Source organism: Pseudonaja textilis, chromosome 3 (assembly GCF_049901715.1).
Source record: "Pseudonaja textilis isolate UNSWEBS1 chromosome 3, rPseTex1.2, whole genome shotgun sequence".
Lineage (NCBI taxonomy): Eukaryota > Metazoa > Chordata > Lepidosauria > Squamata > Elapidae > Pseudonaja > Pseudonaja textilis.
Genome location: NC_141992.1, coordinates 122,525,651 through 122,549,719, shown reverse-complemented (window position 1 = coordinate 122,549,719; position 24,069 = coordinate 122,525,651). Strand labels below are relative to the sequence as shown.

Sequence of the window (24,069 nt, the reverse complement as noted above, 5' to 3'; positions counted from 1 at the left end):
TTATCAACAGGAACTGTTGATATGCTTGAGACATGTCCAATTTAGCAAAAATACTGCCCGGTTCGAATGTGTGCAATAAGTGCTGAATGACGGGCACGGGTAGGCGCTAACTTGTAAATATTTATTGATTGTTGTCTTGTAGTCCGAGCAGATTCTCAGGCTACCATCTTTTTGAGGGTGTGACAATGGGCGTCTCCCACTTGGCTAAATCTGTTGGCTCAATGACCCCTTGTTTTAGTAGTTTATCCAATTCAGCGCTAGTTTTGGACGAATAGCAAATGGAACTCTACGTGGTTTTAATCTGATTGGGACTGCCTGGGGTCAACGGTGAACGAGATGGGGTTCCATTATAACACCCCAGCTCCTCGCTGAACACATCTGCGTAGTCAGCGAATAAGGAGTCAGTGTCTGAGGTTGAGACAGCATGGACTCCTGTTAACCCTAGGCCGAGGTGGGGAAACCAATCGAGCCCCAATAAGGTGGGTAGATTGCCGTTAACTACCACTAGAGGTAGGTGGCCTTTAAAAGCTCTAAAACTGACAAAGAACTTGCCTCTGCCGATCACGGGAATGGCCTTCCCCTGGTAGTCCTTCAGACCGAACTGGCATCTCTGAAGCCGGGTAGTAGATAGGCTGGGGTGGAGTCTCTTGAGGGTGTTCCACGAGATTATTGAGAGCGCTGACCCTGTGTCAACCTCCATGTGGCACGGTTTACCTTCTAGGGAAACGGAGAGAGAAATTTTACTAACAGAGTGGCAGTACGCCTGGCAAGGCGGTGCTTGCGACAGTTTAATACTTGCCTCTGTGGTCCCGAGTGCGAGGACGGGGTCTTTGTGCAGCGCTTTGGGGGCTTGGCAGACTCTCGCAATGTGCCCCTCTTATGGCAGTTGTTGCAAACGGCTCCTTTAAACTTGCAGGTGGCCCTTTGATGTGATCCCCACAGGCTAGGCACAGGGTGATGTGCTTGGGTGGACCGGTGTATTCTTGTTTGGCCCCTACCTGCGACCGTCTGTCATGGGTGAGGCGATGGACATCGTTCTCATCGTTGTGGCCTTCCTCCGCTTCCACCTCTTCGGAATGGACTGGGAACGCTGCTAGCTTGGCGCTTGGGCCCTGAATTTCGGTGGCTGAGTTCGTTGCTAGCTCGGCTGCTAGGGCCTCCTCTACCGCTTGCGCGAGGTTGAGGTCTTTTTAGCTAGCAGTCGCCTCTGTAGGTTGAGATCCTTGACCCCACAAACTAATTGATCGAGGAGCATGTCCTCCAGGTATGTTCCAAACCCGCAGTGCAGGGCTGCTGTTCTGAGGGCGGCCATATATTGGTTGATGGTCTCCTTACTTGATTGCTTCCTCATTCGGAACGTGAACCTCCTGGCGATTTGTGAAGGCCTGGGAGCGTAGTGGTTTGTGAGGATCTCAAGCAACTCGGACCACGGAACGCTTTTCAATTCTCTCGGCGCTACGAGTGCTGCAGCGTATCGTAAACGGTGGCTCCACAGTAGATTAGGAAATAGGATTTTTCCGATGCTCTCCGCATCCGACAGGCCGACCGCATCGATGTAATGATTGAAAACGGTTCTTATACGATTCCCACTTCTCTTCGCCTGGTTTAAACGCCGGAATACTGGATTGGAACTCATGGTGCTGGAACGGCTGGGCTACCTGCGGAAAAATCTCTCTGGGACTACGAACGCTCGTGAGTTACTAGTGATATCAGCTCTGGAGAGGTTTTTGCTACCCTCTCTTTCTCTCTGGGTTACCACGTTGGCTGCTAGCCGTTGGAGGTGTCTTGATTCGCGCCAAAAAAGTGGGCGTTAGTGACTCTCTACAGCGCTGTGCTGTGATTCCTACTGGCTCGAAATTCAAATGACACCCGCTTGAATTTCGCGCCAAGTGCAGAGCGGCTGCGGCTCGCAGCGCTTCACTTTCCCCAGTAAGCGGCTAACAAGCGGCTACAGACGCTTCTAACTATTTGACTCAGACCGCTTTCTGGCTGCGGATCTGCGTTGCTCTTTTTGATCGCTGCTTTCGCTAGCTGACCGCTCTCTCTGGCTGCGGATCAGCGTTTCCCTTGTCGCCAGCCGATCGCTTCTGGGCTGTAGATCGGTGGCTAGTGACTCAGCGGTTGCAGGTGCTTCTGGTAGCCATCCCATCCTCGTCGCCAGTGTTAAGTTTGAGCAATGAGAGGCTGAACCAGAGCATGAGTGCAACAGTACTTTATTTTACAAATAAAGGGCTGACCGTGCTTGCCAAGCCTGGAACTGGCTCACAGCAATCAGCAGCCAGTTGGACCCCGCAGCCTGCTTTTATAGCTGGCTGCTGGGGAGAACCAACCAATGGGGAATGGGGGAATAACGCCCACACAAAGTGAGTGGACCTGAGTGAGAACTCCTTGAGTCCTCAGGACATAACAATGACCATATCTTAATTATGAAACAACAATGTTTCTGATCCATACCAATTATGTGTGATCATATTATGATTTGTTACTTTCTGTATGGACTTAATCTGCAAGTAATATCTATTTGTTACTCTTAACCTGAAATTATTAAAACACATTACGCTATTTGCTTATCTATTTAACATGATTTTTTGTAAAATACACTTTTATGTATTTTATCAGAGAAATGCAGTGTAAAGTTTGGAGAACCATGCAACTTAAAGATTAGATGCATTTTGATCCAAATAATATCTGGTAAAATTCAAATTATGCCAGTTTGCTAAATAAATTATGCTTAGTCTCTAGATGGGACCCAAGTTTATAATGAGTAACTATTTTCAAAGATGATTAAAGATTCTTTATATACATTTTAAATCAGGATATTTGGATTAATCAGAATTAATTTGAACAAGTGGCTTAAAAATACCTTCAATTCTCAATTGTTTGTAAAGAGCAACTGTTTGTAAGACTTTTACTTGTGCAAGCTTTTGTTTGTTTGTTTTTACAATGCTTTAGACTATATGTATACAATCAACACTCCCCCCTCCCTGAAAAGAATCATATAATGGGTAATAATATATGTTTTAGAGTCCCAGAATTGAAATGTGGACATCTTTCATATTAAAAATGAGGGTGTTTTAGAAGCAGACAAAATCTACAGTAGATGCAACTAGGAAAAAAAAATGAAAAAGTAGAAAAACAGTTTTTTCAGTATCTTGTCAAATCTCAAAGAGCACACCATAATATATTAATATTAAAGATGAAATTGCACAGGAAAATGATAGTTTAGGAAAGTAATAATTAGTAATGAATATGTAATAACAATGATTTAGATTCCTATGTGCTAATGTTTTGTTTATTTCATAGGGAAAAAAGTGTAGACATCGAGTGAGGACTAAAGAATTTGATTAGTCAAAAATATTCTGATTTAAAGGTATTTATGAAAAAAAAATCTATAATCAAGTCAGCCCTCTTTTTTTTTTAAGAAAAAACAATGTCCCATTGGTTTTATTTAGTTTATTTTTGGGTTTACTCCTATCAGGTCTTCCTTAACAGAAACTAAGGTGCCTTGAGATTATTGTCTTAAATGAAATGTGTTATTTCTCTGAAATTAGTTTATTTATTTCAGGATATGAATTGTATATGTTATATATATTTAAAAAATCCTAGTAGAGTTGTTGTAAAGCCATTCCTGAGTTTCTGCATTCCATTTTCTTTGGTTACTTTTTAATCTAAAAACATAACTGGTGATTAGAATAAATGCACATCTATGATGATGATGATGATAATTCTGAACTGAATGCTTGGTATCCTTTCTTCCTCCTTCCAGAGAAGGGTTACAGTTTGAAAAAAAGAAGGTTCATTTATCATGCTTGGGTGGATGTGTTAAAAGAAAAAAACAAGAAAAAATTGGGTTAAAATACATTCACAGTAAAATTACATACATTAAAATTCAGAGAATTTTAAAGATTTACTTCCAACTGAAACTAGAACATTTCCTCTTGGGACTGATGGATGAACAGTTGGGAAAAGTCATGGAATATTGTGTGTGTGTGTGTGTGTGTGCGTGCGTTACAATAGAGTAGAGAAAGAAGAGAGTCATAATGTAAACGTAGGAAGAAGGTTAATTTATAATTGTACTTATATTTTTTGCTACTTATTGTCTTTTTGGATATTATATAAATTCTCTGTCTGTCTCTCTGTTTCTCTCTCTCTCTCTCTCTCTCTCTCTGTCTCTCTCTCTCTCTCTCTTCTCTCTCTCTCTCTGTTTTACATGTACACTGTTAAATAGCACTCTGAATGTACTTAGTGAATAATTGTTGAACTTTTCAATTACATATTTTTTTCTTGCTGATTCTACACATTTGGCAAATTTACACAATTACCTAAACTCCCAGCTAAGTCATTCATTTAAATAATGGGTTTATTGACTATGTTCAAAGAAGACCATACCAACAAATTAAAGTGTTTGAATAATTTAATCTGCAATTAATTTATCTAAACTTTTAATATGGAATGGAATTAACTTAAAAGGGCTAACTGAACTGATATTATTCAGTTGCAATGTGGAATCCTGCTTGAGGGCACTACAAAAAGAACAGGGAAGCCCAATGAGGAGAAGAAAAATCAGATACTTCCAGGGCAACAACCTATCTCAACATCTGTAAAATAATCCAGGGGAAGGAAATAATTATTGGAAAGGTTACAACCATTCAAATAAAAGAAGAGAAAGAGAAAATGATAAGAGAAGGACATAGAAAGAAGATAGGTTTTCAATTATATTTTTTCCAGGCTCCATTGAGCTGTAGTTATAAAGCTTAGGAAACATTTGAGTTGGCAAAAAGAGAAAATTCCACATGGATACTGAGATGATACAATGTCGATTCTCTTTTAATTTTTTAGGTCCAAATATATTGCAGTTGGTTCATTTTCAAAGATTGGTGTAATATTTCCCTAGGCATTGCTGTTTGCAAAGGATCTTCACCCTCAAATATTCTGTTTGATGCTCCAAGTTAAATTTGGCAAACCTGAATATGGGGCAGCAATTAAGACTTGGCAATTGGCATGCTATGGGACAATGACAACACTTCACAGAGCACAATTTGCAAAGGTTTTCTCATCGAAGAACACCTGGTGCATAGGCAGAGGATAGATTTTCTAAATCAAAACAGAAGAAGGATTATAGACAAACCTAGTCAGTAATATACGGGGCCCAAAACTCGGACAAACAGAGCTCCTTGGTCAGATTTTATCTTGACTAATTCTTTTTTGTCCTCACAATCTGATAATTAAACCAAATTGTGTTTGCTGCTGCTATTAGCATATTCTCACTACAAGTAGTCATCAATATGTGACCACAGCAGATAATTTACATTATTAAGCATATGTTTGATGTCATGTGTCTGCATTATTTTGCAATGGAAATTCCAACATTTGCCATTTTCATTGTTAATTGAGAACTGCAGGTCATTAAATAAGTACCCACCCCAATCCAAGCCATTCTCGGCTTGGCCCCTCCTAGACCCAAGCCTCACTAAGATAAGGGATTGTTGCCTTTTCATTTCCTTGCACCCACATACTGTATCTACTGTATTTGCACCCTGCTCCTTGCCTTGGGTGGGGGGGGGGGGCAAAAGCAGTCACCAAAATCCATAGTTCAGGGACTTCTTGGTGTGCTCTTGGGTTCAAGTAGACCATGATGCTCAGCACAGCATGAGTGCCAGCTCCAGTTCAGCACAGAAGCAGTGGTGGGATTCAATTGTTTTTACTACTGGTTCTATGGGTGTGGCTTGTTTGGTGGGTGTGGCTTGGTGGTCATGTGACTGGGTGGGCATGGCCAACTCAGCAAGGTGGTACCACACCTTGCAAGTGACATTGAGTTGGCCATGACCACTCAGTCACATGACTGATGCTGCAGAGACAGGGTGATTTCCTATGTACCTTCCCTCCCTCCTCTGCCCTTGGGCTGACACAAAGAAAAAGCCCAACTAAAGATCACAACTGCCTGCCAAATCTGCCTGCCAAATGGGTTTTGTTTTGGGGTCGCTTTTGTTTTATTTTTTGCCAGAAGCCCCTCAGACATAATTTTGCATCACCAAATCTTACTGTACCTCATTGTTGCAGCTCTGCCTGTTGCTGCACTGGGTGCTGCTGTGGGTGTCTGGCTGCCCAAGTAAAGAACCACACCAGCTCAGGGCGACTGTGAGAAGCAAGAGGGGAAGGCAAGGCACTTGCCTCATAGCAGTCAACTTCGCTATCTCTCTCACTTCGGTTAGATGCTCCAGGCATGTACAAAGAGCATGAAGTGAGGCAGACACCATGTGGATGCGTTTTAAAAATCCAAGAACTTTTCCCAAGACTTCTCATGTATTCAGGAGATACACCTCTCCCAATGATGAGTTGGCAGCGATCTAACGAAACATCTTCCAGCTCTTAAAGATCAACTTTAAGAGCACCCCCATGGAAGAAGTCGAGAATGAGAGCAAAAGTAGCGGCGGTGGGGGTGACAGGGATGCGTGATGGGTCCCTCTGTGGTCCCCTCACGAGTAACAGCCAGGGCTTTGGCACTTCCTCTTTTCCTCAGAGGCGTGGTGTCTGCCTCCCTTCACACTCCTTGTGGAGGGACACACATGCCCGTCACCCCTGCCATCCCTATGTTTGTACTCGGTTCTCAGCTTCTTACATGGGGCACTCTTAAAGTTGACCTTTAAGGGGTCCTGGGTCATCCACCCACCTGCCCAGCATCTGCCCTCCTGGAGTATGCTTTCTTCCTTCTCCTGGCAGATGTGCCTCTTTCAGCCCAACCCGGCCTGGGCAGCCAGCAGGTGGCCACATGTCCCAGGGCTTCTCGCCCCCCTTGTTGTGAGATAGCTGCAGCTGCTGTGTGCTTTTCTCAGTGCAGCTGCAGTCCAGTAGTGGCACCGAAAAAAGCATGTCCTGTTCTATGTGCCAGGCCTGGCAAGTCCGAGCAGCCAGTGCATGGAGCAGGGTGGTGCTGGACCATTGGAGAAGCGAAGCGGAGCCAGAGATCAATAGCTGCTTCTTTCGCAGCGCAAAGAAACTTCCCCCAACCAGCTCTTTCTCTGCCTGTTTGTTCTGTATGACCGAGGAAGAGGAGACCAGCCAGCCAAAGGGGCCACTGCTGGAGGCAACACTTTTTCAGCCTCCAGCCACCTCTTTCAGTGCAGAAAGCCTCCCCAACCAGCTGCCTGGTCTCCTCCTCCTCAGCCATACAGAATAAACAGGTAGAAGAGAGGAGACCAGCCAGCCGGTTGGAGGGAGGCTTCTTGTGCTGTGAAAGAGGCAGCTACTGATCTCCAGCTTTGCCCTGCTTCTCTAATGGTCCAGTACCACTGTATTCTATGCGCCAGCTGCTCAGAATTGCCAGACCTGGCACATAGAACAGGGGGTGCTTTTTTTTGGTGCAATTGCTGAAAAGCATGCAGCAGCTACAGGCATCTTGTGACAAGAGGGGGTAAGAAGCCCCAGGATATCCGCCCACCCACCTTCTGGCGGGCCAGGCTGGGTTGGGCTGGAATAGGTGCGTTTGCCAGGAGAAGGAAAAAATATTCTCTGGGTGGGCGGGCAGATGTCCTGGGGCTGCTGCACATGTGCAATTCATGTGCATTAGCCCTGGGACATCTGCCGAGCTGCGCCATGGCTGCCATGTTGTAGGGAAATCTAGGAGAGCAACCGGGACAAGTGAGCAACTGGGTGACCAGGAGCATGGCCAGCCAGGGGTCTCCACCAGTTTTGCGACCCATGCCAAATCACCGCTATCTCCCGAGCTGGTGCAAACTGGTTGAATACCACCTCTGCCCAGTAGCATGACACAGAGAGACTTTTAGGTGTGCTGAAGCTTTGAGCTGCATGAATTCCTTGAATGCCAGTGCAGGATAAAGCCCTTCACAGCAATATCAACCTGGGGCCAGCAGTATAGCACAAAGCAGCTATATTGTGCAAAACCAGGGGAGGGATACTGGGGGTTCACAGGGGTTTGGGGGAGCCCCTAGCTAAGATTCTGTACAGTTCAAAGAACCCCCAAATCCCACTCTTGACTGGCCCCACCCATCCTGCTCTGCCCCTCCCCTCCCAGGAGTCCCATGTGGCCCATTTTGGATGCAGGTAAGTGCAGGGCATGCAAAGAGGCTTGGGGAGGGTGAAAAACAGGATGTTTTGGGAAGGCTGGAAATGGGTCTGTTTCTGGCTTCCAGAGAGCCTCCAGAGCTCGGGGAGGCTGTTTTCACCCTCCCAGAAGCTTGAAGAAAACTTCTGGAGCCTGGGAAGGGCAAAAACACATTTCCATCCTTCACAAGTCAGTTGCTGGCTACATGGGACCATTTTCTCCATGTCTTTCAAGGAATCTGCCTTGCATAACCTGGAGAAGAAAGCTGGTTTGGAGGGTGACAGCACCTGCAGAGTGCCAGGGACCAAAGAAGTATAGATAGGAAAGATAGTAAGATGAGGAGAGTTGAAGCATTCTTGAGGTCATAAGCGCAGGAGGACTGCCAAGTGCCTGGATTTTGATCACAAGATTGTAGTAGCATGTAACTGCCATTACTTTGGGAACATTCACTGCCACTAAACGATTGCTGAACAAATGGTCATATGTCAAAGATTACCTATTTGCATTTTTTTGTGAGTGCCAAAGAGTAGTTGGTTAATCTACAGTTTGCAAATATATCTTTCTCAGTTCCCAATCATTCACCATGGCTCAATTTAAGCTGAGGGAACTTGAATATTTTTATTAGATTAGTGAGGGTCAACATTGAAGGACTATAGTAGTAGCATTTGCAAATTGTTCATAAAATGTAAACAACATATTTTTATTAATATTCAGACCGCACAAACTTCTCTTATTCCCCAATCTTTGCTATGCACTATCTACTGTAAGATAATTCAAGGGGATTTTCCCAAATATCGTTTCAGACAGTTCCATCTACCCAATATAGTTGATGAATAAATCAACATTTTGAATCCTGTGATTGCATTTAAATTTGAGATAGTGAACTCATAGGAAACCATTCACATCATTTTTGTAATGATGGACATAAGTGTTGTTTCAGGGGGAGAAGTAGACATACTTTTTTTTCCTGAGTCATTGGATTTCCACTAAATGGGGTTCTGTTAAATCAAAGGTTTATTCTTGCTTGATCAAGGCATTAATGAGGATGTTATGGAATCTTGGATAAATCAGATTCCTCTTCCACAAAGAAGTCATACTTTAGATATGCATTCCTTTTAGTGCACTTTTGCTTAGTTATTCTAAGAGTTCTGAATTTAAAAATCCATAGATGCTAAGGAACTGTTGGAACAACTGCTCTAGATTGCCTGTCTTATACTCTGGATTCCTCTTTCTCTTCTTTTTGAAACACCTTCTTTAATGTTTGGTTTTAGCTCTGACTGTAACATTCATTTCCTTTATGAATTTTGTGATTGAATAAGGCTTGCTATCTGATCCATTTTGCGACCAATTTGCAACTCACTGAAATTCATAAAGGAAATGAATGTTAACTTTGACAATAAACAGACTTTTTAGCTGCATTTTTACATATAGTCAGTATGTGAGTCCAGGATCTTGGAGGTCCAATTTAAAACTTAGTGGGTAATTTTGTGCCAATTCACCTTTTCCCACTAAATCTACTTTGTAGGATTGTTGTAAATATAAGTTTATATATGATGGGAAAATAGTTCATGCCAATGACCTCATTGTAAGAAAAGAGGCCTAAAAATCAGTAAAATATAAGTAGGTAGACATGCCAAAGGAGCTTGTATGTTTTATTTGTAATGTTGTACAACAGCACATGATTTTGTTTTCCTAAACACTTTTGTGATTAGGGAAACTATTCAGTTCGTGTGTGTAAGGGGCGGGGGGGGGGGCAGTGTGGTATAAGTCAACTAACCAGATTGGAAGATGGTTTCTCTCAAATATTTTGAAATAGTCTGGGAATTCAATAATGGCCTGTTTACTTAATGTGTTATAGCATCCCTCTTTTGTTGTATCATGTTGTCATCCAATATTAATGGCAAGAATGATAGTCCCTTTCTTTTCAGTCCTGCAAAATTCAGATGATGCACACATACCATTTCTTTATTTAGGAATAGGGATGCTTTCTCTACCACAACCGTTTCCAATAAACTTCTTCCCTCTGATCTATAAAACAAGTTGCATGCTTCTATGGCCCTGGCTGCAAGAATCTATGAGCATCAAATAGAGGACTCAGGTAACAGCAGAAGCCAGTTACTTAGACTCTATGAAGTAGTATAAGTCATAAAAATTCAGACATCAGGAATGGGAGAGAGATCAAAATACTGGTTCTTGAGGCATAACATCTAAATGATATTGTCTTGTCCCTCCTACATCAACAGTGAATAATTTATTGAACAATTTATGTTTTATTGCCATTCAATGACACCCGAAATTCTGTAAAGATCAACTACTGTATCTGATGCAGATGATCACTAAATAAATTTCAAATGTTCTGCAGAATAGGAGGCTATACACAACCAAGTATGCAAAATATGTCATTTTGTAAAATTGCACCATTGATTTAACTAGGCTCGAGATTGCCAACAGGTGTCTTTCCTAGGAAAGAACCTGTCAGCTTATCTATGCAAGACAAGTGTTCTTCTATTTCTTATTATCCATTTTCTTAGTTATTACTATTCCTTGAGCATTATTTAATGGAAAGCTGGGGTGTAAATGTAACCAAAAGCAAATAGATTAATAAAAATCGTAACTACTGGACTAGTATTTGATCCATCCTTTGATCAATGGTTTTATAACTGGACAAGTATAAGATGTACTGTATAACCTGTCTTCTTTTTTCTTGGACATCTTTAAAACATCAAGAAACTCCACTGTGCATTTGTAAAATTGGCTAACCTTTTGGTAACCTTGTTTGAAGGGGGTGTTTCTGTTAGGGAATATAACTTTGCACATCTAATGGCTTACTCTCACTAAAAAATGTGCCATGCAAAACTATTCTCCTCCTACCCAACAAAAGTAAATTGCCATCTGGGAGATTTGCCCACCAAAATAATTTTGTTTCTGTTAAACTGAAATCGGAATGGCCACCTCACCCTTCAGCTCCCCATGTTTTGTATATGCTGAACATCCTATCATGAAACTAGCTCCATCCATCTGCTTTAATTAATCAGTCATAACCTGTTTGGAATGCTGATGCACCTTAGAAAAAGGAGCATTGCAGAAACACATTTCCTTTTGAAATCATTAAATTGCTTTGCGCCGTGCATTACCCACCTTGCAAATTACAATCTCAGCTGGAGCAGCACATCTATTAATCTGCATGAGATGACATTCCCAAGTGGCCTCGGTGTCTTTTGCAACTCCCTGGTGGACCAGGAATCCTCCCAGTGCTTTTTCTATGTGTAAGGAGTGTGCTGTGTGTTAATCAGGTCAGCGATCATTCTTCGGCTCAAGGGATATGATAAAAACCTCTCTCAGCAGCTACAGGATTCTTCAGACCCAAGATGTTTTGTTGAACATCCTTCTGTTAAGCCAAGGGGCTTCTGTACTCTCACTTACTCAGGATCTCTCCGAAGGATTCCAGCTGATCTTTCCTTCTCTCCCGTTTTTTTTTTTCTTTCTAGACAGTGAAGAGTTCAACGTCAAAAGCAAACGACAGCCCAGGATGATTCTTAACCTGAAGGGTGCTGACTGAAAACTTAAGATTGCCCTCTAAATAACGGCTGAACGCCTCCTTCGGTTCACTTTGTCAAAAGAAAGGATTTTCAATTAAGGTAAGTGCTGCGTTATCTGGTTGACTGCATCACTCTGTATTTCTGCATTGAAAGTTCTAAATGAGTAAACTGACATTCTGCAGTGCAGCAGCTCTGTCCGTTTGTTGTATAAGGAGAGAGAGAGAACTGGAGGAATAGAGAAACCGAGTTTAGAAGAAGTATTCCAGAATAGAACTATTGTCTCAAGAGAATGTCTGTTTCATTGTTTTCTTTTTAATCTGTAAAGGGCAAACTCTTCTTAGAGAAGAGAAACATTTCCTGACCTTCTTCAGCATCCCATTGAACTGTTTGGATTGTCTACAGTGATCTATATAGATATAAGAAGGAAGCATGCAAAAGACATATCACTGTTTCTTCTTCTTCTTCTTCTTCTTCTTCTTCTTCTTCTTCTTCTTCTTCTTCTTCTTCTTCTTCTTCTTCTTCTTCTTCTTCTTCTTCTTCTTCTTCTTCTTCTTCTTCTTCTTCTTCTTCTTCTTCTTAGTATTAGTATTAAGGCATAGTTAGATTAATAAAAATATTATAATCAGAACCTTACAACAAAGGCAAACAGTGATGATGAAAGTTGATATGGGAGTATTTATTCAGTATTTCACATTAGAAATAATATGTGTATATGTGTGTGCATGTATACACATATACACACTCACATACAAATCATAAATCTTAAATGAACATATATACATACACAGGAATATATATGTGAGATGTTTAAGCATAAAACCTAGCATGTAATGGTTGCCTCTTGCAAGATTAACAGCTGAATTTCAGTGGGGGTGTGAGGGAAAGAATTGCTTGTGATGTGTTAGGGAAATGAAATCTGTAGCTGTCAGCAGTAATAAAGTGTGACATGAATAGTCATTTTGATTAAAAGGTCAGGAACTGGTAGAACAAAGAGAGAACAGTAGCACGTTAAGAGAGAGAACTAAACTGACAGTCGAGGTATTTTATTGGAGAAGAATATAAAGTAGATGAAAGCAGCATGACTTAAAAGATTAGCAACCTTTTACATAAAAATCTTCAGATGCTGCCATCTAAAACTGCTCTTGGTTAACTAGCCTAAGCATGGCAAGAATATCAGATTCCCAAATTGATTTAGTCTAGTTTTCTTGACCTAAATCATTCTACAAGTTAACAAAAACATAAGCTGGAAAAGTGAAAACTCTTTAACAAGTTTGTGAAACCAAGAGGGAGTACACATGTAACGTCTCCTCTGTCTTCACTTTTGTTTTTGTAACGTGAAAATTTTTTCACAAAGTGGGTTCAAAGATTGGTCTGAAATGTAATAAAAGAAATTGGAATCATAATGTAATACTCACTGTACTGTTATGGATGCTTTTGCAAGGTTAATTAAACAGTATTAACTGGGACAACAGTTCACAACATTTGTATATGGCACATATTTTATCAAACATGGTGTTTCTTTACAAGCGTCCTGAAGAGAATGCCAGTATATAGTCATACTTGTGCTGTAGGAAGAAAAGAGCATGGTAGATAAAGCAAAATCAATTATATTTGGGGGGGGGGGGGGAGAAAAGAAAAAAGAAAGCAAAGCTTCTGACTTTGTAGCTGAGATGGGATTTAAATTGGAGACAGTTCAAAACTTACTGCTATTCCAAATATTTATACTCTGCACAATTCACAGTGCTTACAACCACTACACATGTAGTACATAGAACTTGAACTACCTAAATATCTCTTTCTTTAGAGATTGACTTAAAAAGAAAGTAGGTGCCTGAATTGTTATTATCTCCTAAATTTATGGTTTGGATGCAGATCATGCTCTCACCCGCTCCCTTTTTATTTCTCTCCCTCCCTCCCTCCCCGCTCCCTCTCTTTTTCTGGAATAAAAATGTTATACTACCTTGATAAATCACTATATGGATACCCTGCCAATCTGCATTATTTTAATCTTTAGCAAGTGAGAAAATAATGTAGCCCAGCTATGTCAACTTGGATTGGCAGCAGTCTGACAACTTATTGAACTGAAGTCTTTCCCATCACCTGCTACGTCCTCTTTTATCTTGGACTTTCCAAGACTTTGACCTTGAGTCTTGTGTATGCAAGACATGCATCCTGTACTTGAGTGACCATTTCTATTTTAACTTATTTATTTGTATTGGAATTTACTGAAGGAAAATTGTGTTACATGGGTTGAATCTTGACCTGTGTATCTTTAGATTCATTTGTATCATTTCTGCCCACTTGATAATATTTCTGTCATTACCTGGTTGATAATGTATTGATTTGGGGAGGAGGCTATTTTTTTTTCTCTTTGTTTTAAATGTTTTGCTAGTATACACATTTTTATATTTCCATGATACAGTGAGTCTTTCAGTTCATGGCTCCTATCATACAGTATTTTATGTGTGTGTGCATATACATGTGTACTGTATGTATGTATGCATGTGTGTGTGTGTGTGTGTGTGTGTGTGTGTGTATATATATATATATATATATATATATGTGTGTGTGTGTGTGTGTGTGTGTGTGTGTGTGTGTATGTATGGCATTCAGCTTTGTTCAGGTATTTTCCCACGTCATTGTAGCTGTGCTTTTAAAGTTGTAGAAACGTTTCGGCAGAATCTCATCATGATGGCAGATGAGATTCTGCTGAAACGTTGCTACAACTTTAAAAGCACAACTGCAATGACGTGGAAAATACCCTAACAAAGCTGACTGCCATACATGTAATACTTAAAACTTAAGAAATATATATATATATATATATATGTATATATATATATATATATATATATATATATATATATATATATATATATATATATATATATGTGTGTGTGTGTGTGTGTGTGTGTGTGTGTGTGTGTGTGTGTGTATACAACATTAGGAAATCCCAAATAGCATGGATTCCAGCATACATTTTACTTTCCTATATATACTATAGTATCAACTCAAAATTCAAAATATTCTAACATGTTTCTAATAATAAAAAACAACTTGATCTGAACTTAGATACATGCTGATAAAAAATGCAAATAATAAGTAATATACATGAAATTAGTAATGAAACCATAGCATTTGTTGTTATTGACTTATACTTGGTATATTTCACTATTTGAAGCATTACATCTTATTTTAATAGTCCTTAAAAGGCTATATTGATTAACATTATTCTCATGATTAGAGGGTCAGTAGCTAAAGCTTTGACAATATTGGGTTGACAATAGCTGTAGAAAAGTATTATATATTACAAAAAAATCAAGGTTGCTGCATAACTTCTTCTGCCTATATTTAATTTGTGCCATAACACTAAGAGCCAAAGTCATGGTGAGTAGATATTATTTTCAGTATTGCTACATATACTGTTGGTTCCCTAGAAGCAATACCTCTAAATGGTCAATATAGGAAGTATAATGCTATATTTAGCTATATAAAAACTAATGAAGTCTTCAATCTAAAATAAGGGCTCTTTTTCCTATGTAATATGTCTCCTGGTATTAGTTTTTAAATTGTATGATTCATTCAAGTTCCTATTTTAGCTTTCAGAGGTTCTTTAAAAACAACTCAGTCATCCATTCAGAACTATCCTAAAGATAAGAATATCTAGCCCAGACATATGCTCAAACTTCAGGCCAGTCATGAGGTTCAATGGATGGCAATGATTAAAAATTGTTCTGAAAATGAAAAAAGAGGGATCATAAAGTCATAAGTTTCCATAAAGTCATAAGTTTCCTCAAAGAAAGTAAACAATACTAAGATGATAATACAAGATAAGATGATAATCAGTGAGATATTAATAACTTTGATCACCCCAAAATGTCATTATTTTGCTCATAAAAATTATAGTTAGAAGCTCTACCTTTCTTTCTTAACTCCAGAGTAGCATACTTCTTACAATATTTTATCAATGAAGCTTTCTGATTTATGTGCCTATGCTGAAACAAGTTTTATAAATAATCAAAACTTTTTTTCTGCACAGTCTATATGTCTGTTCAAAGCATTCAGTTCATAATTAATCCCCCTTTCTCACCAAACCTTGGAGAAACAAAGCGGGGGGATCTTTATGTCTTTATGAGAAAATATTAGCACAAATACAGGTATAAGAGTTGTGTCATTTACATATTTGTATTATTTACATACCAATTATACTAAGCTTCTCATTAATATCCCCTTCATTTTTCACGATAGTAAGAATAGCAGAATTAAGTGGATAAGAAGCATCACACTTGAGGTTTCAAAATTAAACAAAAAGAGAGAGAGAGTCTATTATTATAGGCATGGAAATAAAGGCCAAACTACACACACATTAATTGCTATTTGGAATCCTATAATATTTTTTCTTTCTCCCACCAGAAACAGGTGCATCATTTTTTCCCCACCACAATTAAGTGCACAGACTGGAATATCATTAAGACCTCAACATCCAGGGGAAGCGTTTCAACAAACAAAAAACTGACCCTTTCCTCCCATATTACTGGATCAAAAATAATTTCCACTGGTGCTGGCGAGAGCTTCTATTGGAGTATAATGATAGGGTTACAGCAGGTGATTTTTCTCTCTCTCGAAGTTGTGATGCAGGAAACGAGGGTTAAATCTTCTTTCTTGCTTACTGGAGCCTAATGGATTCCTACGCATGCTTATAAATAGTTACTGTTGATGTTAGGACTTGTGCCAATATCCTGAGCATAAAATTTGTCTCATCTAAGTATATAGAATGTATAGTTGAAGGGCTGACAGGTGTATGCCCCCTCTGCTGACTATATTAGGTATGTGACACAGAAAGATATTCCTTTTGAAGAAAAATGTGTACAGGATGGCTTTGAACAGTGTGAAAGTTATGTTGCATCTGCATGGTCAACCAACTCAGCCATTTTGATTTCTAAACTATGATTTAATATTTAGAATATTGTATTAATATATCCAACCAGGGGTGGGTTTGTACCAGTTCTGTCCACCTCTGTAGAACTGGTAGCTCTGAAGAACAGCAGACATAGAACTGGTTCTATGTCTGCTGATGTTTTTGCCCACCCACCCACCTGGGCTCTTACCTGACCTTTATTTCCTGATTTTTTTCAACTTCAGCTGTCATGCGAGGCACAGCTGCAGTTAAAAAAGCAGGAAAAAAGGACATTTTAAAAGGCTGCTTCTCTGCACGCAGTGTGCTGTTTGACGATTTACAGGTGCCCGCCTGCAGGGAAGCACATTGTAAATGACCAAACTGGTAGTTAACCCTGTCGGATCCCACCCCTGTATCCAACTCTTTTTTTATTTAATAAATTGTGGTGAAGCAACTATGGTGTAAAACCTGCCACATCACTCTTTGAACTCACAAAGTGAATGCATTATATCCCTAGTCTGATAACTAAATATGAACATGGTAGTAGAGTGTAGTGTTCATGTGAACCACTATTGTATATGGTAGTCAACAAATTTCAAATTTGGATTCCTGAAAAATTCTGATCTTTTATAAATACATAGCTAGAGTATGTAGAATATAATCATAACAATGTCACTTATAAATACATATTTCATAAGCATGCTAAGATATCTGCTCTAGTTTAGCTTGATGCTTGTTTCTTTGTATTAGGCTGGAGTCAGTGCTTTTGCCTCATGGCAACTTATTCTTTCACTATAATAAATCTAGCCTATGTTCAGCTATATATTGTTCTGTGATGTCCTTCAGTAAACGATGGTTTGCAGAAGCAAGATTATAATTAGAGCAATGCTGTAGCCTTGCCAGGTTGTATTGCCTTTGTAAGATTGCTTTGCAAAGATGTTGATGATAACAAGTCAATGTGGCTAATGTAGCCTAAATAATAGAAAATTAAAACTCCAGCTTCTTTTGGCAGTATCAGAAACCATTAAAGAAGGAACCATTATGTTCCTGATTCCTAGAAACTATATTTTCATGAAAAAACCCTCAAACAAAGATCTAGACTGTTAATACAGAGAAGCACAACATAAAATTAGAAGTCATACCCTTAAGTCTTTCCAGGATTTTGAAGGTAAAATGTTGCACGGGAATTTAAAGTTATCAATCTGAGAGAACGAGAAGAAAGATATTTAAGCCAATTAATTGTCTTATATAAAGTGAATCAACTGTAAGTTATTAATGATGGAAACAGGCCTGGATTAATTGTTATGCTGAGAAAGCCACAGAAAAGGGACCTGATTTCCCTAGAGTTCCACTACAGTCTAATTGTCAGAGAGTATCACTTATTTTCCACTTTGAGTTCTTTTAGTGATCTCAAATTAGAATACCCCATCCCAGCATCTTATCTATTGTGATGTGAGCTTTTAATATGAAATCTCTAAAATAATCTATTCCTATTCAGATTTTACAAAGTCAGGAAATTCATCATGTGACAATTTTTGATAATCCCTTCCCAGAGGAAATAGTGCTCAAATGACCTTAGTTTGAAGAAGAAGGACATTCTTCATATAAATATATATACAACTGCACCTTTTGTATCCTGATTAGCCGGGTCCCTGATATAATGCATGCAGAGTGAAAAAAAGTATCTTCCTTGTGCCAGTCAGATATATTTGTACCTTATTGTGTGGTCTTTGGTATGACTATTTAAGGTAAATTACATTATTGATTAGTTGCATATTCTTACTTTTAACTCATCTGAAACATTAAAACAGATTTATGTAATGTGCAAAACTCACTACAAGTGATACCATTTTTCTGATCTTTCAGCAGTCTATTTCCATATAAGCTATATTATCCCATTAGAGTTTTATCTAGTTCCATGGTTGTTCTTATTTTTATTAAATTAAATGAAGCAAATAAAGGAAGAAATTTATTTTGTTTAATCTACACCACAGATACCAGTGCAAAGCAAAGTAGAATGCAGAAAACCATGCATTTTGTCTTAAATGTATATAAACAATCTATCTTGTATGTGTGTTCTGGCTCATTATGTCCAATAGCACAAAACCTTTTTGGGGAGTACATAAATTTTGATGCAAATAAAATTTGTTAGTGAATCAATGAAATTATAAAAAGATAATTTAATGTGGAAGAAATAAAATATAAGAGTTACAAAATTGCATCCACACAAAATTTCCCTCACAAAGCCATTGAAAATCCAATGTATAGATGAATGGGCAGTAGAGTCCACAAAAGCAAGCAAAGCATCTTATTTCTATTAAACTTCCACATTTCATTGCTTGTACATTTTTTGCAAAATTATGAACTTCAACAAAAATTCAGCCTTTAAAGAATATTGGCAGCCACTTAATTTGGCTCACGATTTATGTGAATCACTCTATTATTCATTCCTTGAATAGTCTAGTCATATATAACTACTATACATATTTCCTTGCCTCTCCCACATGTGTGACAGTGTTTTATACTATGACTACTAGTAGTGCAGCCACAAGTGAGAGCTTACATGCAAATCAGAAGTGGTATTCAGCAGGTTCTGACCAGTTCTGGAGAACTGGTAGCGGAAATTTTGAGTAGTTCGGAGAACTGGTAGCAGAAAATTTGAGTAGTTCAAAATACCACCTCTGACTGGCTCTACCCCATCTATTCTCTGCCTCCCAAGTCCCAACTGATTGGCTGGGTCTTCTTTTGTTGCCCTGCACAGGAGCTGGAAAGCAGGTTAGTGGGGTGGGGAGGGAATGGAAATTTTATAGTATCCTTCCCCTGGAGTGGGGTGGGAATGGAGATTTTACATTATCCTTCCTCTGCCATGCCCACCAAGCTACTCCCACCAAGCCATGCCAACTCAGCCATGCCCATAGAACCAGTAATAAAATTTTTGAATCCCGCCATATAAATTGTATATTTGAATGTATGTTATTTTGGTAAGTGCTTGTGTGTAAGGCAGTATTATCTTTGTAGTATAAGAAGATACAGGAGATCATGGAGATTCTTAGTCATCCAGGTCATGGTTATCCCAAAGGTGCTTTTTCAAAAGGCAACTGGACTTTCTCTGTTTTTTTCCATGAAGATATTTCATTTCTCATCCAAGAAGCTTTTTCAGTTCTGAAATGCAGCTTCAGTGAAGAATTGAAGAAGCTTCTTGGATGAGAAGTGAAATGCCTTGAAGGAAAAAACAAAAAAAGTCCAGTTGCCTTTTGAAAAGCACCTTTGAGATATATAGATTAGTGATCCAGGCTGGGGAGGGGGGAAATGGTTTTGCGGCTGTATATGTACTGTATGTCTCATTGGATTGTAGTCTTTTGATGGATAGACATCACCCAGAGAACAGAATTTTCTCTGCAGATGGTCAGGGGCCAGTGGGCTATAAAGTTAGAGGTTATTAATAGCAATTAACAAGTAGTCTTTTATTGCTGATATCAGAGGTGTCCCCTCCCTTTATTTTATCCTGTAACTTTCCTGAAGTTATGCAGCTGAGGCTAAAGTAGATGTGGTTAAGAAATTCATGGTTCAGGTGCTTGCATATTTTTTTTCCCCTGTGTCATTTCCTTCCTCATCCTCATAATGGTAGCAAATTCAGTCTCTCCCACCTGCCTATCCTAGAGATATTTCTTAGAACTGAAATGTCCACTTCCCCTTTGGCTTAATCATGATACCTATCAGTGCTATCTAATCACTTCTGATTGTAAAACCTAAAGATGTATTTTTACATCAAAGAATAAGTGTTTGAATTTCTTCATTAGCATAGCAAATTATTCAGTATGTCACAATCTTGTTGGCCAAAATGCCTCCTTTTTAATGCAGAAAACTCAAGCATGTCATATTATATGTTTGCGATGTATCAGTCCATTAAGAAGTAAGCTAAACTATTTGAAAAACAGATATAACTTGAACAGCCATCTGTGCAGTTTTAATAGGTCAATTTGAAATAATCAAAGTAAAAAGAATGATGTAAAGAGATTATATTTGAAAGGTATAATCTCTTTGGATGAAAGACTCCCCCCATGCTTATTATTTAACTCATCATTTCAAGTGTTCTGAAATATCTGTAGGCATTATCTTCTGACAATGCATCTCCTCCAGCTCCTTTTAGAAAGAACAAATGCTATGTAAAGTCACCTATTTTAATCAGCTCTCTTATCTTTATAAAACTGGATGGCATCTTTGACCTATTTCTAACCAATCAACATGTAAATTTAAACCAGAAAGTTACACACCTGAGTGTCTTGTTTTACTTGTTCTGTTTGTTTGTTTTGAAGATCACCTTTACAGAACACATCTGTTTGCAAATTATGACCTAATTTAGAGAACATACAAACTTCCCCTGATTTCGAATTTCTCTTGAACTGATTTGTGGACATTAACATTTCCTGCAGGTCTATAAATGTGTCATCCAAATAGGCAATTCTTGTTATAAGCCTATATTCTGTGAAGCAAGTGTAGTTAAATGTAAAAATATAATTACACATATACATTTTACATGCTATTACACATATACTCAAATGCTACTAGGAAGAAGCAATGTTATGGAGCAAAGGGATTAACAAATAGTAGTCCAAAGTAATTAAAGGTATGATATAACAAAAAAAAGAAAACTAGTTTATACCATCACAATTATCTATACCTCTTCAGACTTTTCTTGCATATCAATCTTACTTCGTTACACCACTTCATGTATTATCTTTCCTTCTTTAAACTTCTAACTTCTTTAAACTTTCTTTTTAAAGTTACATTTTTACTGAACTTCAGAATACAAATAATATTTCTTAATATCGTCCCTTTTTGAACGTTTTATTGATTTTGTCTTTGTTTAGTTTTTCCACATGGAAATATCAATTTAAGGTTTTTATATTAATCATTCACCTTTCTATTAAATCCAAACCTCTTTCCTTCCCTTGAAGAGTAAGAAAATGCCCTGAGGAAAGTATTCAATAGATATTCTGTAAAAACCAGATTTACCCTGGAAGGGATGATGGAGAATGAAAGAAATCCAAGAATGCCCTGTATTGATTCCCTTTGGTAAAAAGGGGAGGGGGAATATCTTCCAGGTTTTGAAGATTCTATTATTATATTCTGCAACAATAAAACAGAATTTCAGCAGTCTTTCTAGAATTTATTTCCTGACTTGGCCTACTTTGAAGAGTTGACCCTTCCTTTCCCTGCCCTTCCCTCCGCTTTCCTTCCTGTTGGCAGAATACAGATAAACAATTTTCAGCAATTATCAGGAAAGGCTCTAACAATTGGGAAAAAAATCCTTAGGCACTCCCATTTGCCCATTGCTTATATGGGTGAATGGAATATTGAAACTAGGAGTGAGAGGGTATGTGGAATATCCTATTATACTTTTGGCCTTCTTATGTGCAAAGCTGTACAAATGTGTAACAGATTTTGCAAAGTTTGTTCCAAGAATAAATGGGAGTCAACTTAAACAACAGCACTCATGTGGTACATGGAAAGAGTCACCAGATATGTCAGGGTACCTAGTTAATGAATTTCATGTGATAGAAGAAGAAATCTTTTCTGCTTTTGATACCATGGAAAATGGTTCTTAGGAAGAAAATGTAATAAGGGGCTAATTTACAGTAGCTCAGCATTAAGCGGCATTATATGTTGAATTATTGTTTGCATCTGTACTTTTTTCTGATCACTAGATCAAAAAGATCTAAGCCGTTCTTTTCCTTTATGTGTTCTGAAACATAGTATGAGATTATGTATTTCCTCCTGACATATTTCTTTTCACTAGAGAATATGATTGAGCTTTTTTCCTCATCACTGTTGAGTCATTCAGTTGCTTCTGATTCTTTGTGATCTGATGGATAGTGATTCACTAAATCTGTCAGTAATTGTTTGTAACTTCATGCTTGTGGAATTACTGATAGTATCCACCCATCTTTACCTCTGTCAGTCACTTTTTATTACCTTTTATTTATCCAAGTACTAGAGTATTATCCAAAATCCAATATTTAAGCTTTGACTTCATTATTAGCACTTCGAATGAGTGGTGTGTTTTACTTCATTTAGTATTAAACAGTTTGTTTTCTTTTGCTGTCCAAGGTACTTTCAACAATTTTCTCTAGCATCAACTGTTCAAAGTCAATAACTGCTCTTCATTTAAGCTCTCTGATAACTCTATCATATTATAACTGGGAAAAAGTCAATAAGTTCCTTTTCATTTATTCATGTAATGTTTTCGCTTGATTTATCAAACTTTCTTTCAGGAAACACTACCTCTTTGTTTCACCACTACAACTATTGTTCCTGTGGATTTTTGGAGCCATCATTTCCTGGAAGTCTGTTACTAGCTCCACTACTTTTTCATCTTATTTCTCTAAATTGTTATTATCAGATAATATAGAATTAGATTAGGTTTTTCATGTTTTTCACCTTCAGCAAGAGATTCCTTAATTCTTCCTTATTTCCAACCATCAAAGCCATGATTGTATATCTGAGTTTCTTAATATTTCTTCCAGCAATTTAAATTCCAATTTGGTTTTTTTCTCTGATCCAATATTCCTACACATTTGGCATTTAAATTTAATATACTGATTATATTACATGGCAAAATCCTTTGTAATTTTTAACCATGTTTAACCATATTAGTTGTTCCATATTCATTAAGAGATTCATTAGCCTAACACTAACCCTTGTTAAACTTGTTTGAATATATTTTCAATTAAGAAGTATTGGCTTTTACTACAAAAAGTTCTTTACTTTGACCTTTAAGTAAACAACCTTTTTGTAGCAAAAGCTATATGTTATATTTTGGGGAGGTTGAAACCATCATTTGAAGTCATGCATGTCTTCATTTCTAAGCTGTGGGCATAAACTGTGTTTCTGGTGTTTTCATTTCATATAATAGGTCATTTTGTCATTAGTCTTCAATAACCATGCTTGGAGGATTCTAGTGGCCTAATTTGATATTTAAATATTCCTTAGATCTTTCAGATAATGATTAACCTGTATTTATGTATATATATGTGGAGACAAATTGCATAAAAATTGAGTTTTCTATAGAAGGCATACGGGATTTACCTGCAGTTAATTATCTGCTGTGTTGATCTACACCAGAGGTGTGGAACTGTAATCCTTTTATTACTTGTGGATTTCAATTCCCAAATTTCCTGGAATTTCAGGAACTCCCAGAATTCCTGAACCAGCCATAGGTCTCCATCTCATGTGTATCACTTGATTGGAGCTGTGGAAAACTCAGAATTTCAAGGATAGGTTGTTAATGTTTTCTGTGTTTCTTCCCATACTTCCCAAGCCATTCAAGGAGTGGTTTGGTAAATGTTCAGAGCAGGAAGTGGTTCATGGATTGCTGAAATGACTTGGGAGGTGGGGGAAGGGAAGAAAGAGGAAAGAGTATCCATATTCTCAGTAGGTTCAGTTTCTGGAATCTTCTCTTCAAAGGATAAGTAGCAAATGATTTTTAAGGATAATCTGCCAACAAGGCATGCAGATTCTTTTGATTGTAAAGTGTTCAGTAAGGGCAGTGCCCATGCTTATGCTTCTGT

At 38.3% G+C, this 24,069-nt stretch overlaps 1 protein-coding gene across 1 annotated transcript in view; it reads left to right on the top strand.

The window, feature by feature from the left end:
• Positions 1–24,069, top strand: part of CDH12 (cadherin 12) — a 787,338-nt gene that overhangs the window by 469,833 nt on the left and 293,436 nt on the right. The window contains exon 4 of the mRNA XM_087930733.1: positions 11,551–11,700. The gene's annotated coding sequence lies outside the window, so the exon portion shown is untranslated. The remainder of the gene's footprint in view (positions 1–11,550; positions 11,701–24,069) is intronic.